This window comes from Gymnoscopelus braueri, assembly GCF_963280865.1.
Source record: "Gymnoscopelus braueri genome assembly, chromosome: 6".
NCBI classification, from domain to species: Eukaryota; Metazoa; Chordata; class Actinopteri; order Myctophiformes; family Myctophidae; genus Gymnoscopelus; species Gymnoscopelus braueri.
The window spans coordinates 34,444,211-34,459,521 of record NC_137607.1 but is presented as its reverse complement, the minus strand read 5'-3'; positions in this window follow the sequence as shown (position 1 = coordinate 34,459,521).

Sequence of the window (15,311 nt, the reverse complement as noted above, 5' to 3'; positions counted from 1 at the left end):
CCGGGCCCCCCGTGTACTCCCGGACCCCCGTTGACCCCCGTGGACCGTGGACCCTCGGCCGCCAAAAGGCAAGCTTTTCCCTTGTAGATCTTCGATTTTAGAAATTTTAAATTAGAAAATTATTCTAAGTGTTTATAATTATAATTCCAACATTCACTTAAACTCCTTATGTTTAAACCTAACTGAATTATATATTTATGGATTTGTATATAAATTAATTGCATATTTTTGGACAACTTGTGCATTTATTTTGTCGGCAATACTTTGCCACGCTTTCTCCCTGGATCTATATTTATTGCGGCCGTGTTTCCTTTCTTGCTTATTATAAATTGTACTTCCTTGTAAGATTCCATGAGCTGCTGCAGTGCTGCTGTTCAGCCACAGAGAAGAACGCCGCTCTGGTTTTGGGCTCCATGATTGGTCAAGTTCAAGGATTCTGCTATCGACTTTCATGGTCTTTTATAGAAATAAGTGAAGCCTGGCTTCATTATCCTGGCTCGACACAGCCTGGCTTGACAAGGCCTAGCTCGACAAAGTCGCTCCTTTTCAGCCTGGCTTGGCGTTCCAGGAACCGAATAAACCAGGCTATACGGACCCGACTTTGTCAAGCCTGGATTTGACTTAAATCCAGGCTTATTTAATTCACCTTTCGAGGAACAGGCCCCTGGTCTCCGCCAGGCCGTGTTGCCTACCCAGGGCCTGCAAACTTTGAAAGGCAGCCAATTTGACCTTTACATCTTCATATGACCCCTGAGATGTGTACCAATTTGTGTGAGTTTTGGACAAAATCTGTAGCAGAAGTGGCAAAACGTGTGTAAAAAATTGCGGTAAATACATGGGTTCTATTTTTGCTGAATGTTCGCATATTCCTAGTATGGAATGTCCAGAATACAGTGGTGGAAAAAGTACTTCTTTTTTTTTTACTTAAGTAAAAGTATCATTACTGCAATGTAGAAATAGTCTGTTACAAGTAAAAGTCAGTGTTACAAGTAAAAGAATTATGCAGAATGTCCCATTTCACAAGGTATCATATGCATTAAAAACTTTTGAAAATAGCGGAGTTGTGAGCTTGTAGATAGAGAAGTTTAAATAGGGCTGAAGTGGTTAATGTATGTTTTGTAATAATAATGAATTCTACAAAGTAACTAAAGTTTTAAAATAATTGTAGTGGAGTAAAAGTACAATATTTGCCTCTGAGATGTAATGGAGTAGAAGTAAAAGTACTGTATAGAACATTGGAAATACTCAAAATTGTACAGTACTTCAGTGATTGTAATTAGTTACTTCCCACCACTGCCAGAATAGAGACGCTATAGGGTTCATGTGCTTAATGTTCTGAAGACAGTGGAGATTACTGTGGACTTACTAGGAGGATCCATTCTGCACCCCACTGAGCACCACCTGCCACCAGCCCACCTTCCACAGCCTCTTCTCATCTCCATGGTCAGAAAGCAAGTGGGCAAGATCATTACAGACGCTTCACACCCCCAACACATCTTGTGCTTGTAGATCTGGTATTTTCACTATTTGACATACGGGTTTAAAGTGGTTAAGCCCTATCTCCTCCGGAAAGCCCTACAGGGGCTTGAGTGCTATAAAACAACCACAGAGCAAGATATTTCCCACATTTAAAACACTTCCCTCATGCGGTTGCACTCATTAACAGATGAATTGCACACCTCTTCCAGACGGACATCAACTCTACTGCAACGCTACTGCAATCATCCAGCACCTACTGTATACTTAACCACGTTGCTTGTCTCTATTACTGTGTTCACCTTAGTGCAACATCCTGTAAATTCTGTGATAAATGGTGCAATAATCTGCTCTTATTAATATGTTTTATTGAGTAATTACTGTACTCGCTGTCAAGTGCTACATTGTTGTAGATTTCTTTATTCTTTGTTAACCACTTAAACCCTATGCAATTATTTCATTGACAGGAGTCCCTCAGAAGTCTATTCTAAGCCCCCCTCTAATGCTATTTTTTCCAAACTAGGGCCCGAACACTTACGTAGCACCGCTGATCCGACCAATTTGTCTGAGTTATAGTGTCGGGGGCTTTGTCAGAGACCCGTTGTACCTGTCTGTCTGTGTCTCTTTTGTGCCCATATATGACGACCTCTGTATCTGTCTCTCTATCTGTGTCCCTTTAATGCCCATATTTTTATATGGAGATCCTGTCATTAGTATATGCCCATACCCTGTATATTGGCATGCACATATATGGACTTATCGGTCGGATCGGCAGTTCTGGACATCCACATATCCAAACAACTTGCGTACCGGGTTTGTTTATGGTTATGTCCGAGTCAGAGTGACATGGCCGTGGTCCTTCCCTATATATGGGCGTAGGCCTATGGGTTTTAAGGTTATGTCTGAGTCAGAGTGACGTGGCCGTGGTCCTCCGGTCGTCCCTTAAGCCAATTTTAGGATGTTCTCCCCCAGAAAAGGAATGCTAGTAGGGTTCAAGTGGTAAATGTTTTTTTATTTTATTGTCTCCACCAGGCCGAAAGCATGGCCGAGACTATGTTTTGCACCCTGTCCGTCCATCCGTGTGTCCGTGTGTGTGTCCGTCTGTCTGTCTGTGAGCAGCTAATCTCCGGCACCGTTGGCCTGGTCGCTGCGAAACTGTGCACACACTCTCCCTGGATGCCAAAGTCGAACCTCTGCCCCGAATTTTTCAGATTGGCCTCTTATAGCACCACCAGGAGGCCGATTTTTGCTAAACCCATTGTTTTATATACTCCTACAGATTTTGTCCAAACATCACACAAATCGGTACACAGTATCAAAGTAGTCATGTGATCAATACGGATCTGTCCGATTTTCCATATTCCATCCTGATTGGCTAAGATTGGCTTGCAAAGTTTGCAGGATTGGTTTGTTTTGAACAAAATGCCTCAAATCATGAATGCAGCGTGCGATTTCCGTGAAATTGTACACACACATTCCCACTAGGCCGAGGAAGAAATGCCACCCTTTTCACATTGGCCTGTTATAGTGCCACGAGAAGGTCTAATTTAGCAAAACACATGCCTCAAATCATGAATGCAGTGTCCGATTGCTGTGAAACACCAGGAGGCCACAATAACCTACTTGACCTGGCGGAGACATATTGATTGTGTTTCTGTGTGAACAGCTATTTACAATGTCTGTCTGTCTGTCTGTCTGTCTGTCTGTCTGTCTGTCTGTCTATGGCATGCCATTGAATGTTGTATTACTTTCATGCAAAAGCTCTGATTGAGCAGTTTAATTCCTGTTAATGTCCTTTGTTCCTTTGAATATCTGCTGACATTTTGCACAAGCTAGAGCTAATCCCTTCACAATTCACCGTGCTTTTTTTTGCTCATACCTGAAAGAGCTAAGACTTAAACAAGCACTGCATACATATCCATCCCAGAAAAAGTAGAGTGAGATAAGTGATCACAAGTTGTGGTGTTCTAAGGCGGTGCTGAACATGATAACCAATACATCATTATTTACTGTAACAGATCATGCTTTCCCTCTGCCAACTGTAATTAGCGTTCTCCTAATGGTACATAGATGATGCTGTGTGTTCATCCAGAACGTCACACTGTCAGTTCCAAACTGAACCCATTGTATGCCATTAGATGCCTCATGATCAAAACACCTTCATGTGACCGTGGATATCATTATGCGCTACGGTCTTAGACATTTAGCGTTTCTTAATCTGTGGGCCGGGGACCACTGGTGGCCCGCGAGGGTATTAGAAGTGGGTCCCAAATAATTGCCAAATAGGACAAAAGGAGGGGACCAAGACTAGACCCCTGGAGGACCCTAGTCAACAAAGTATACAGGGTTTAAGTGGTTAAATGCAGGTATGTGACCCGTTGTGAGCTTGTAGATTGCTATAGCTATTTCCGCTATATTTGCGTGACACTGTCGTATACAATGAGTACTTAATCAGACTCATTGATTTAGTCGATTACAAAAAATGTCTGCATCGATTGTTCGTTGATGTATAAAACATAAAATATATTTTAAAAAACTGTGCTTCTCGATTTGTCAATTAATCAATATAACAATCAATACAAAAATAAACTATAGTTGCAGCCCTCATTTTTTAAGTTGCCCCTATGGTTTGTTTCAGCTATGACCACAAGTAATCATAGGCTTTAGATGAAGATTGTTTACAAACAGACAATATTTACATACACACGAGTGTCACTATTGTTCCACTGAACACAAACAAATTAATTATCCTGCTTCTGTGAAAATGTGTTCAATTTTCTAAAAGAAATTCCCTCTCTCCGTGTCTAATGCTCTTATTCATTAAGGCAGGATTACATGGGTTCTGCTCTCTGTAATTAAGAAGTGCCATTGGGAGCTTAAGAGGATTCAATATAAAGGGTATTATAAAGAAAACACCCTGATCTTACAAGACAAAGCAATGTGATACACAGTTTGACAAACATTCCTTTCTTTGATCCCTCTCACATCTACTGTAGGACTGACCGAACAGAAGTCATTTAATTCACTAGTTCTCTCTCAGACTAGGAATGTTGTTGCTGTCAGTAGTTAATCACATACTGTACAGTATCCTGTCCCAGAAACCCTTTGCTTCCAGTTCAACACATCAGATCCTCCTCTCCACCCTTGAGGGGATGGGTGTCTCAGGCTCTGCACTCTCCCGGTTTGCATCCTACCTGACGGGTCGCTCCTACCAGGTAATGCTGAGAGGATCTGTGTCAGAACCACACAGGCTCACTACTGGGGTTCCCCAAGGCTCGGTTCTGGGTCCTCTTCTTTTCTCTCTCTACACTACATCTCTTGGTGCTGTTATCCACTCCCATGACTTTTCCTACCACTGCTATGCCGATGACACCCAGCTGATCCTGTCATTCCCCCCCTCTGACACACAAGTGGAGGCAAGCATTGCTGCTTGTCTGGCTGACACTTGAAGCTCAACCTGGACAAGACCGAGTTGATGTTCCTCCCGGGAAAGGGCTGTCCGCACCGAAACATGGCCATCACCATTGATAATGCTGTGGTGACGTCAACTCGGACTGCGAGGAATCTGGGTGTGACCCTGGCCGACCAACTGTCGTCCTCGGCAAACATCGCATCAGTGACACGGTCCTGCAGATTTCTCCTCTACAACATCAGGAGGATTCGCCCCTTCCTCACGGAGAAGGCAGCCCAGGTGCTCATCCAGGCTCTTGTCATCTCCCGCCTGGACTACTGCAACTCCCTCCTTGCTGGTGCATCTGCGTCTGCCATCAGACCTCTGGAGCTTGTTCAAAAAGCTGCGGCTCGTTTGGTGTTTAACCGCCATCTTTTCGCCGCAGGCTGAAAACCCACCTCTTCAGGAAAACCTACCCTTCCTCTTCGCCTTGCCTACTTGTTGTTAAGTAGTTGTACGAACTCTTGTTTTATTATTTTATTGGATCTTGTTTATTCGATACACTTATTTGTTTTAGCTCTTGCTCATCTGTTTAAGAAAGTAGGTAGCTGATATTATTGCACTTTTACCTTTGCGCTAGGTATACTCTTAGTTGCTTGTTTTAGAAGAGAATGCACTTAAGACTTCTGGTGATTAGTAGTTTCGTTCCCTACCTATGTTGAATGCACTTATTGTAAGTCGCTTTGGATAAAAGCGTACGCTAAATGACTGTAATGTAATGTAATGTAATCACTTTTATTGTTTATTTTTCTACTGTAGTTAGCTATTAACCACTTAAACAGTATAACAGCATAAACTTTCGGGGACTTTTAGATACTTGCTCCCCCCCTTTTCCCCTCTATGCCAAATCTCTTTGACAAAAAGAGACGATCTACAAGCTCGCAACACGTTGCAAAATGATGCACTGTGATCTGATCTTGTACATCAGCTATTTTCCGAATGTTCGCCTATGATGATATCCCCAGAATAGGGACACTAACTCGGCTATTGGATGATTATGTTTGTTTAACACTAGCGCCCGTGCCCACGTAGCGCCCGCGGCCACTTGGCAGCGCATATAAGTGGCGTAGCGTCATGAGGGCCAGTGGGGCCGTGGCTCGGTCAGTGAAGACCCTGTAGCGCGTCTGATATGTGGCATAGAGGGGCGGATTTAAATCTCCAGAGGAAACATCCGAGGGCTACCATTGGTTCAGCGATGTGTGCGGTCGCCCTGCGGCCCCTCCTCCTCCACCAATGTTAGTAGGGGGTACTAAGTGAAAAATCGTTACGCGGCGGATAAAAGCATGAAATTTGATACAGATGTCCCTTGGGTCATCCTAAAACATCCTAGAAGGGGTGCCCAAAAAAATCTTAAACAGGAAGTGAGTTATGGACAAAATCCAAAATGGCCACCTAAACTGTTGACCGTTGACTCAAAAGACACCAAAATAATCTCCAAAAAGCATAAAATGTGGCACACATGTCCTTTGGGTCATCCGAAGACATCCTAGAAGGGGTGCCCAAAAAAATTCTGAAACAGGAAGTGAGTTATTGACCAAATTGAAAATGGCCGCCTAGTGTTGTCGATTGACTCAAAAGACAACTAAAGAATCTCCAAAAAGTATAAAATGTGTCACACATGTCCCTTGGGTCATCCTAAGACATCCTAGAAGGGGTGCCCAAAAAAGTCTTCAACAGGAAGTGAGTTATTGACTAAATTGAAAATGGCCGCCTATAGTGTTGGCGATTGACTCAGAAAGCCTATAGAATCTCCAAAAAGTATACAATTTGGCACATATGTCCCTTGGGTCATCCTAACACATCCTAGAAGGGGTGCCAAAAATAATCTGAAACAGGAAGTGAGTTATTGACTAAATTGAAAATGGCCGCCTACAGTGTTGAAAGATGATGCAAGATACCTACAGAATCTCATAAAAGCATGAAATGTGGTACAAATGTCCCTTGGGTGATCTGAACGCATCCTACAAGGGGTGCCCAAAAAGGTTTTAAACAGGAAGTGACCGCCTAAAAGCAGTTGACACAAAAGAAAACATAAGGGGACGTCATAAAAGTGTATAATTTGGTACGTACATTGAGTGCTTCTTAATATATCCTAGAAGGGGTTATTTATTTGTTTGCTTGTTTATTAAACTTTTTAGGAAGGGACCATGTTGAAGAAATTCTAAATGGCTGTTTAAACAGTTGACCATGGCAGTCTGCATATTATGCATACTCAATACGACAGGTTATGCAGTGCATAACTTGCCGTATTTTGTAGTCTACCTTCTGTTTTCATTTCTACATCACTTATTTATTTTACTTTCTGCATATTTTTTTATTGTACTCTTTGAATCTTCTTTATTTATCTAACTCTCTGCATATTCTCATTTATTTTACTCTGCATCTTATCTTACTCTGCATATTCTTATTTTACTCTCTGCATCTTATTTATTTTGCACTCTACATCTTCTTGCTTGTTTTACACTCTATCTTCTCATGTATTTTCTTCTTGATCATTACTGTTTTTTTGTGATTAGTGTTTAGTAACTACATGTATTCATGTGTGCCATTTCGCAATTACCAGCACATTGGCATAATGCTCTGCAAGGTAACCCAGCATCCCGGCATCTACACTTTCTCGAACAGAAGGGCTCAGCTTTGCAGCCACACTTGAGTTCTCTACAAACTTAAGCAGCCTCTGGCAAGAGTGTCCATAAAGGTGTCCACGAATCAGCGACTTTAATTTATTTGTCAGGAGATGGTAGAGATTGCATAGCTTTCAGGCTTCTGGACCAAATGCTAGATTGGCTGCTCGATTTGAATATTGTAGCAGTGCAGCCCGTGTGGGAGGAGTGTTTTCCATTGAGAGACTATTCAAACTTTTTTTGGCACCCCTTAGGATGCATTCAGATCACCCAAGGGACATTTGTACCAAATTTCATGCTTTTATGAGATTATTTTTTATGAGTGTCTTTTGCATCATCTGTCAAGACTGTACACAGCCATTTTCAATTTAGTCAATAACTCACTTCCTGTTTCAGATAATTTCAGGCACCCCTTCTAGGATGTCTTAGGATGACCCAAGGGACATGTATGCCATTATGAGATTCTTTAGTTGTCTTTTGAGTCAATCGACAACACTGTAGGCGGTCATTTTCAATTTTGTCAATGACTCACTTCCTGTTTAAGATTTCTTTGGGCACCCCTTCTGGGATGTCTTGGGATGACCCAAGGGACATGTATGCCAAATTGTATGCTTTTATGAGATTCTTTAGTTGTCTTTTGAGTCAATAGATAACACTGTAGACGGCCATTTTCAATTTTGTCAATAACTCAGTTCCTGCTTAAGATTTCTTTGGGCACCCCTTCTAGGATGTCTTAGGATGACCAAAAAGACATGTGTGCCAAATTGTATGCTTTTATGAGATTCTTTAGTTGTCTTTTGAGTCAATCGACAACACTAGGCGGCCATTTTCAATTTAGTCAATAACTCACTTCCTGTTTCAGATTCCTTTGGGCACCCCTTCTAGGATGTCTTAGGATGACCCAAGGGACATATGTGCCAAATTTTATGCTTTTTGGAGATTATTTTGGTGTCTTTTGAGTCAACGGTCAACAGTTTAGGTGGCCATTTTGAATTTTGTCCATAAGTCACTTCCTGTTTAAGATTTTTTTGGGCACCCCTTCTAGGATGTTTTAGGATGACCCAAGGGACATCTGTATCAAATTTCATGCTTTTATCCGCCGCGTAACGATTTGGCCATTTTTTGTGCTTAGTACCCCCTACTATGTGCAGTATTGAGAGCCCTGACGTCACAACATTTGGAGCGATGGCCACTGCACTCTGGTTGGTTAGGGTACACCTAGGGCCCAGGTAGAACCCACTTAAAGCCTGCATGGGCAAACCCAGTTAGGACCCGCCTCGGTCCCACATAGAATTGCCTAGGTGGGGCCCACCTAAGCCCCGTTTTGGTGGTCACAAACGGTGCTAGGGTGACCACCTCATTTGGTAGCATGCAGGGGTCTTAAGCAGCAGTAATGTAACACAAGCTTAACACAGTAGAACCGAAATGAGCAGAAATTACTACATTTCCCATGATGCCCTCTGAATGGTGCAGCAACGCGTCGCTGCCAATATGTTACATTGTGTCACAAAAACCCACAAAATACACTAAAATGAAACTCTTCAACGGGCTAATTAGGTAGCATTGATGAGATTTACCAGACTAACGTTCTTACAGGTTGTTGGTAAGATGTGTAACATAGCCGTTTGAGGCACGACAACAGCGTTAGCATTAGCCGCATGCTAACGCTACTCGTTTGTTAGCTTAGCTACACGCTAACGGCTCATTATAGGCAGCTCTTGGCTAATAGGCATTTAACCCAACTAACGGCAACACAGTAATGGACATAAACATTCACATGTACAGTACATGCTTTAGAGACTATTAGCAGGCTGCATTAACAACCAGCAACAACAGAATCCAAGTAGCAGGCCACATTAGCAGCTAATGCTGTGTACGATCAGGGTTGGCAGGTGTGTTTGTCGTATAAGCAATTTAGGGCTTTTGTGGGCGCACCATGTACAATGGACTAACTGAGCAGGAATATTAACATTCAGCACACTAACGTTCATTGTTGACAAAGTGATTGCACAGCCGCTTCAGCCATGACAAACACGTTAGCGTTAGCTACATGCTAACGTTGAAAGTGCGTTAGCGTTAGCCACATGCTAAGGGCTCATGTTAAGCACCCATGGACAGTAATCATTCAAATAGAATGTACGCTATCACAGTAGTGGACATAAACATTGGTTACATTAGTAGCAGCCTGCAGTGACGTCAAAGTGTTGACAATATGAATGACAGGGCGATTTATTAGAGAAATGAGGGTGATTGTGCTGTCCAGCTCAGCGCGCAAAACTCTCACGGAGCCCTGTTGTTGCTGCGTCTGGCTGTGATGGCGACAGCAAGCTCTCTGCGATGCTGCTGTCTGGAAACTGGCCTCAGGATGACGCGACCAATGAGAGTGAGCGCTTTCGTTGTTGCTAAGATACGGTGTATGGCACATAGCGGCTGTGGCCCATAGCTTGTGGATCTCTGTCACATGATTGGCGTAGCCTGCGTTGCCAGGTCTGCCTTTTGTATAAGCGATTTTGGTCTTATTTGGGCGCGCATTTGGGCTCGTTTGCATAGACCACGGCAGCGCTTGTTTCTTTCCCGTTTGACGGATGTGGCAACGGGGCAAAAGGTTCTCAGTGTGGCGCAGATGATGATGATGATTGGCTGGTGTAACGAACCATCCGGAAGTTAATGGCGAGATTAAATATATAGCACTTTATGATTATTAGAGAAGGAGACACATGTGAAGGTGGAAAATGAAATGTAGGAGATTATATAGTTTTGCATGAGCAATTTTTGTAGCAAGTGGGAGAGAATTGGGCCACTCCTGTGGGCGGGGGGCTGAATAGAAAAATTGGGGTTTCAAAAGGGGACGGCTCTCTGATTGAGGTGTGAGATGTTTCCTTGCTGAACAAACATTCACTTCAATCCAGTCTTGTCTAAGGTTTGACAGAGACCAGGCCCTTTTGACGGTGGGGGAGCTGTAACCTTGTTTTATAATTCACCTGCTCGTTTTTTGTGTTTATTTGTTCAGATTTATTGGATACATTTTTGCTTTCTTGATAAGGGTTGGACAGCTGATGTTCAGGAGGGAAGAGCATGCCTGATAACAACCATTCCTGATAACACCTCCTCCCCTCAAGCCTCATACTATTTCTGTCTGTCACACACCTTCAGCTTTCGGGAGCACACTCCCCTTAGTCAGTGGTGGAAGAAGTACTCACATATTTTACAGTCTTTCCGTCCCTGATGGACCAAGCCTCTGTTTTGCTAACTACTCTAGATCACTGGTTCCCTAACCATCTACCGATAGAGAAATTGTACGTCTCCTCGGAACAGAAACTAGTGAAAGTAGCCGATCTACAAGCTCACAAAACGTTGCTATCTGAAAAGTTGTGAGATTGTAGATCGGCTATTTTCACAATGAAGTATGTCATACATTGTAAAAACATACTCTCAAATAAGCATTTCATGTTATCTTTAAAAATTGCTAATGCATTATTTGATGCAGTCATGTTTTGTGCGATGCAATTGAAAAGTGGAATGACCCACCCACCCACAGACAGACAGACAGACAGACAGACAGACAGACAGACAGACAGACAGACAGACAGACAGACAGAGTGATCGAGAGACAGACAGACAGACAGACAGACAGACAGACAGAGGGATAGAGAGAGACAGACAGAGACAGACAGACAGACAGACAGACAGACAGACAGACAGACAGACAGACAGACAGACAGACAGACAGACAGACAGACAGACAGACAGACAGACAGACAGACAGACAGACAGACAGAGGGATAGAGAGAGACAGACAGACAGACAGACAGACAGACAGACAGACAGACAGACAGACAGACAGACAGACAGACAGACAGACAGACAGACAGACAGACAGACAGACAGACAGACAGACAGACAGACAGACAGAGTGAGAGAGACAGACAGACAGACAGACAGACAGACAGACAGACAGACAGACAGACAGACAGACAGACAGACAGACAGACAGAGGGATAGAGAGAGACAGACAGACAGACAGACAGACAGACAGACAGACAGACAGAGAGACAGAGTGAGAGAGACAGACAGAGTGAGACAGACAGACAGACAGACAGACAGACAGACAGACAGACAGACAGACAGACAGACAGACAGACAGACAGAGTGAGAGACAGACAGACAGACAGACAGACAGACAGAGTGAGAGAGAGACAGAGTGAGAGAGAGACAGACAGACAGACAGACAGACAGACAGACAGACAGACAGACAAAAAAACGAATAGATTGAAATTGAGACAAAGCAAATGATTCCAACAGGCGAATCTACTTTTCAGCTCGACCCAGCTGAGGTGATCATACATAGGACGCAGGGGGGCAATCCCAGGTTAAGAACCTCACTCATGGACACCTCAACCTATTGCCATTAATCGAACTCTCGACCTTCGGACTCACAGGCTGAAACACGACCTGTAGTGCTATAGCTTCGTCCAGGCTAAAGTTGTCTGTTGAAGATCATAAACTTTTGCCTTCTGTCATGAACCAAGCCCCTGTTTCACAAACACTAAGATCACTCGTTCACAAACCATTTACCAATGGAGAAATTGTACGTCTCCTCGGAACCAAAACTAGTGAAAGTAGCCGATCTACAAGCTCAGAAACACGTTGCTATCTGAAAAGTTGTGTGATTGTAGATCGGCTATTTTCAGAATGAAGTATGTCATACATCGAAAAAACATACTCTCAAATAAGCATTTCAGGTTATCTTTAACAATTGCACATGCATTAATTGACACAATCATGCACACAATCATGCAACTTAAATAAAGTCTGCATCAAGTGAGGCTTGAGCCTGCGACCTTGAGGTTGTAAGGCATACGCTTAAGCGAGAAGCCATTGGACCAACAGACCTGATGTAGTGAAAAAGGAAGTCAGACAGATGATATCGTTTCACGCAAATAGCAAAAAAAACCTGGGTTTAAGTGTTCTTCAAACTGCTCAAAATTGCGGAAAATCTAAGGGCGGAACTTACTGGTCAAAGTGATACATGTGTTCCTCATGTGTCAAGGCACAAGTGTAAGCAAGTTTCATGGCTGTCGGCCAAACGAGGCATGCGTTATCCCCGTTTAAAATTAGCATTTTCCAAAAATTGCTATAGCACCCCCCTTTGGCCAATTGGTGTAAGATTGGTTTAAGTGATATTTGGAATGACCCTCTACATTACTGCAAAGTTTCAAACAAATGTGAGTCTGCATGTGTGTGTTAGGCGCAGATGAATAATTGTCAAAAAACTGCAGTAGTTAAAATATTTTTGAGTAATCTGCATGAAACTTTTTACACATGAACTTTGGACCTCTGCCGACAAAACGTTAGTGGCGGATTTTCCATAAGTGAAAGAATGAAGCTTTTTAGAGCCAATGAATGTTTTTCATTTAATTCAAAATGGTGGGACATCTAAAGGTCAGAGGTCAAAAGTCAGAGTGTGAATCGCATGTGTGTATCGAAGTTTCATGGCTGTAGGTCAAACAGGGCATGAGTTTTACCTGTTCAAAGTTGGCATTTTCAATTGAGTGCTATAGCGCCACCTTTTGACGAAAGATTGTGAGAATTATTTCTTGATAGTTTTTCATGACCATCTACCATATGGCCGAGTTTCGTAAAAAGCGACAGCACGGTTCAGCCAGAACTGCGAAAAGTGGCAGAAGAAGAAGAAAAATACTGCCAACATCAAAACGGAGCCCAGCTCAGTGCCTGAGCTCTGGCCCCGTAACAATACTTGGACCGAAAAGGTGTAGGCTGAAGCCGTAGTTTATAGTGCCTACCCGTTTGTCTTATAATATACTAAAAACAAACGCAGGCATGGAAGGTTGCAAAAGCCAGGTTTAAAATGCATGACAAAACTGTCCTACTAATAGAATTCGGAATAAACACAAAATAACATTTTGATAAAATAAAAACATAAACTGAACTTTATTTTATCTAACCACTACCGGTATTCAAAACATTTTCAGAAATAGACGATCTACAAGCTCATGGCACATGTGAGCTTGTATCTCTGCTGTTTGCTTTTTATGTCTCATTTGAAAGGATGTAAAAAAATCGGGACACATCAGCTGCATAACTGCCGATACCAATGTCTTCAAAAAAGTCTAATCATCTGTCAGAAACTGTAACTGTTGCAGCTACCAGCACACTGCTGACTGCCAAGAAACGGAAACTCTTCTATTAAGTTTTAAGTGGAGCGTTTCAAACGCATAGCGTCCTCTCCCCGGCCGCACTCTCTAAGCGTGGAAATACAATGCTGACCAAGCTGATATTTCTTGTGATGATCCGAGGTATCGTATCATCACATTGGAGGCATCAAGTTACCCAAGCCATTGAGACTTTCGAACAGGCAAGAGCGGCATCAAGCCAAGACAAGGGAGACTGCAAGAAACGTGGACCTCTCACCTCAACACAGGACAAAACTCCCTGCAGTATCTGTGGAAGACTGTGTGTCCCAGGGATAGGGCTTCGCTCCCATATGAGGAGCCACGCTAAGAGGAAAAAATCACACCCAGTGTGAAGAGAGTGGTGCCTTTTCAGAGAGTTCATTTTATTAAGCTATTATTAGCCTAAGACTGCGTCGTTTTAGTGTGTGTGTGTGTGTGTGTGTGTGTGTGTGTGTGCACGCACACACGCACACAAGTATTTTTACTCAATTTAGTAACTTTCAAGTGCTTTGACTTAAATTTGTTACTTTTACAGACTTTGATGACTTTAAAGTATTTTTACTCATTTTAAGTACTTTAAAAAAAATTACTGACTTTTACATGTTTTTACATGTTTTTACTCATTTTAACATCTTTTAAGTATTTCTACTCATATTTAACTATTTTTACTCATTTTAAGTATTTTTACTCATTTTAAGTATTTTTACCCAAAAGTGTGTGTGTGTGTGTGTGTGTGTGTGTGTGTGTGTGTGTGTGTGTGTGTTGCACTCCTGTTTGTGTATAATTAGTGTAACTGGTTGCATCTTTGTGTTGCAATCAGCCGCAGCTGTTGAGGCCGTGCTCAAACGGACGGACGGAACGACGGACGGACGGACGGACAGACAGACACGCAAAGTCAGTCCTTGGAGTGGCTAGCACCACTCAATAACTGCCTGTCTACTCATCCGTCGGATCGACGGGAGACTCCACCACCACCATAATGAATATGCATCTATCGCCAATGAATATAACTGGATAGACTACGATGAAAGTAAAACATTTCAAGTATAAACATTTTCAAATGTATAAAAAAGTCCCTTTTTAAAAGTTTTATTTCAAACATGTTACAGTTTGAAAGAACTTCTAGGTGAAAGTCTGACGGCACTAGAGAGCCAAAGTTTTCCGGAGAAAAAGTAAAGACTTGTGATTGTTGTGAGTTCTGAAGAAAAACATTAAGAATGTAACTAGGTTCTCTATAACTGTAGATCAAGTCCACGTGTTAGTGAACTCAGTCTTGGTGGCAATGAGCACACAAAAGACCCTAAGCCCATGTACCGATGGACCGATCAGTTGGCCAAGGAAGTAAACCCCTGAATATTTACACATTTTGTGACTTCATAATCAACCACAGTCCCACCATATTTGGTCAAGACTGATGTCATCACTATGACGTCGAGGGTGGATGACGTTATTTTGATCATCGTCAGATATGTCAGAGAGCCACAGGGAAGCCACACCAACCGACCCTGTCTTGTTTTCCCCGCATAGGTCTATCCTCTCCACCTTGACACGGTGCAGGTTCTGTTC